This window comes from Parambassis ranga, chromosome 8, assembly GCF_900634625.1.
Source record: "Parambassis ranga chromosome 8, fParRan2.1, whole genome shotgun sequence".
In the NCBI taxonomy this organism is placed as follows: Eukaryota; Metazoa; Chordata; class Actinopteri; family Ambassidae; genus Parambassis; species Parambassis ranga.
The window spans coordinates 16,439,360-16,442,915 of NC_041029.1; positions in this window are offsets into that span (position 1 = coordinate 16,439,360).

A 3,556-nucleotide genomic window follows, 5' to 3' on the forward strand; every position below is an offset into this window, starting at 1 on the left:
CGGTGAGAGATGCTGCCTGGGAGGAGGGAACAAGTGGTTGAATTAAGCCAGGCGATAAAAACGCGACTTCCGGTTCAGGGCTTCAGAATAAAACAAACACGGCCTGGCACTGCCCACAGCTACTTTTGTACACTTTTCTGGTATAATAAATCGCAGCTTTTGATTACAAACACACTTAAACAACACACAATTGACGCTTATTCGGTCAACTTTGTTATAATCCACATACAGACAGGGTTTTGCTAACTTGTTAGCTTGCTTGTAAATTAGCTAACAACACCGCAGAGCTCGTATTAATTCTAGCTTCCGTTGGAGGTAACGCCACAATTAAACTGCTAAAGTTCCTAGCATATGTTTGTGTTCATTCACCAACAACTATTTTTAAACATACTTTAGCGTTAGCATTAGCATAGCAGTAGCACAACAATAATATAGCATATAGCATTGGCTATTAAATTAAATGAACTCGACAGGGTGTAGCAAGTTGTTATGATGCTAGCTAAGCTAACGTTAGCCTGCAGTAGTCCGGAAAAAGTAACGTACCTGTGTCTAAACTCTGTGTTTGTGCTCATTAGCAACACATTGTTGTCAGGTGCTGGAGATAATTATTAAAATGGATGTTGATTAATCATTAGGGCAAATTGTTGGTTACCGTTCTGTTACTTTCCGCCCGGGGCGGTAAAAGTTGTGCAGAAGAAGAAGAAGAAGAAGAAGATAAAAAAGAAGAAGAAGAAGAAGAAACAACAACACAATGCTGTTTTTACTGAAGCAAAAATGAAGAAAAAACCTCTAAATTTTATATTTAATTATGTCATAATGTTATATTTCGGGGGAAACATATATATTGTTGTTTTTATAACATTTATTCTGATCGGGTTTATTCTGTTGCTTGAATATGTGCGTGCTTTTGTTTTGAAACCCCTCAGTCCGCCTGTGCTGGAGCTGCAGGGTGTCCCCGGGCGGCTTGATGCTGCTTGTGAAAGGGCTCAGATCTCTGCAGCAGCTGAGCGCCCTCCTGCTTCAACCTGAGACCTGTTGATCACATTTAAACATGATGCCTGCTTGCGAGCTAATGTGTTAGCTTCACTGCGACTGAACTGGGCCCCACTGAATTATTTAGTCCTTTAATATACAGCTTATTTGTGTATTCAGGCTTCAACCCTGTACAAAAAAAACACCCTCCTCTTTTATAACATATAGGAATTAAATAACTTGTTTGCACCAAAAAAAAAATAGACTACAGAGGCCTCCTTATGTAAAATTAGTGCAAGGGCCCTTTAAGTCGAGAGCCCATCATAAGACCATTTATTAACTGAATGGCTGAATCCTTTCCTTGCTGCCACAACATTTAAATATCAAAGAACAAATCATAACAGAGGTCAGCCTCCTCTGCATGAAAGCTTTACTGCCCCCCCCCCCTTAGAAATTTGCCATGCAAACAAGATGGCTGCAGCAACAATATCACCACTGTGTCACCGAATTCTCTCCGAGATGCAAGAAGAAAAGTTCCCATGCAGGGAGAGGAAAGTTACTGACTCACTCATGCAGCCATGACACAGACTTCAATGTAATTATCATCATGCATGAGGAATTTGCTGCTTGACCAGGACTTTATTGACCTCTGACCTCACTGTGTACACACAGCTTTATGTTGTTGAATCTAAAACAAAAACACAACAACCGGTTTCAAGCTTTTTATTTAGTTACCGTGGGAAGCAGTGATTGTTTCAAACGATTTATATTAAAAATGATGTGGCACAACACAAACTTTCTCTAATACAAAAAGAAGCTCACAGAATATTGAAATGTGATCGTAAAGGTGCACCAGAATATAAACGTAAAGAAACTGGAGGCACTATAATAAAACAATGAAGGTGCACACATATATATATATATATATATATGTGTGTACTCTTATAAATCCATGCAGCTATTATGATGTGTGAAGGTTCTTCATGATGTGATAACAACATACACAATCTGACAGCATGCAGTATAAATATTTAGAAAACTATAATCTGTTTATTGGACAAATATTAATTTGTGATTCTTTTAGATTCATATATAAAATGTGCAGTACGTAAAAGTAAAGGCTGTTTTTAAAAAAAATCTATGTAAGGTGTGGGTGTGCTTTAAATGGGATTTTTAGCCAGCAGGTGGCGGTGTTGCTTTTTTTTTTTCCTACCATCTCAGGCAGACAGCACCCACGGTGTGCAGCAGACACAAAGGGACACACACAGGTGTGTTTTTTCTCCATACAACACATCACAGTGATTCATATTCTGATAAATAAACGATTGATAAATCTGATTTTTCTGATATATATATATATATATATATATATTGCACAAATCACAGAAAACAACACAGGGTCAAATTGAATGAGTGTGAAAAGCAGGAGTCTTCGTCTTCTTCACTCCTCTGAATCAGAGTGGTACATTGTCTCATCTCCACATCCTCCTCTCTCTCTCTCTCTCCCACCATGACATCATCTGTAACCTCAGAGACTCCCTGGATACTGGCCGACCCAGGAAATGAGGTTACAGCTTTGGAATGTGCCAGGGAAGACAACAGCTACACCAACCCCCCCCCCCCTCCCCAACCAGTCCAGTTACCCCGGACTCCTTCATCACACAGAACAAGGAGGGCCTTCTTCTTCCTCCATGACTGCTGGCAGCTCTATTAAGTCCATTAAAGGAGGTGAAGTCACAGGGACACACACACACACACACACACTTCACCATGAGGATTATACAAATATATATATATTCATCTATCAACAGTACTGCCACTTACCTGTATAAATACTTTGGCTGACACGACAAATAAAGAAGTAAATAAGTGCAACTTGTCATAGCTTAGCGACCAGAGGTTTGGTCTCTGGCTGCACACACACGTACAAAAGAGAAAAGACAGTTTACAGTGAATGGAGCTCTGCCCCACACAACACATGACAGCAGCAGAGCAACGATGGAGGAAACATGCTCTAATGTGAGGCTCTGCATGTCTGGGTGACAATAATCAAAGACACAGGAAGTCTGTGGTGGATTACATCTACAAAGGAACAAAGATGGTTGATCCCAAATCGACTGGAAGTCAAGTTCGTGTGTGGTCACATGATGATCTGACGTGATTAAATACGTGACGTTATTGCTCATCGTTGTGTGATATGTTTAAATAAATGTTAGCATTATCGTGCATTGCATATTCATGATAATAAGGAGTTACATAGTTGTGAATGGGCGACACCAAGGGCTGTTAGCTTAGCATAGCATAAAGATTAGCAATAGGATGAAACAGCTGGAGCGTCCGGACCAATCAGCGTCCTTTGAGGGAATACTGGACGTGTTTAAGTTGTGATGACAGCCGATGGCGACAACACTGAGACACTTTTCTTGGTCAGCAGTTTGTTGTGTTTCTTTGTTAATGAGTCGATGTTCTATCTGTGTGTCCTGAACCAAGCAAACCTGAGGGCAGCAGCTTTGTGCAGCTTAAGCACAGTCTGACAAATACACACTTGGTGATTTTTGGAAGGCCAGGCAGGACTCAGCCCAAA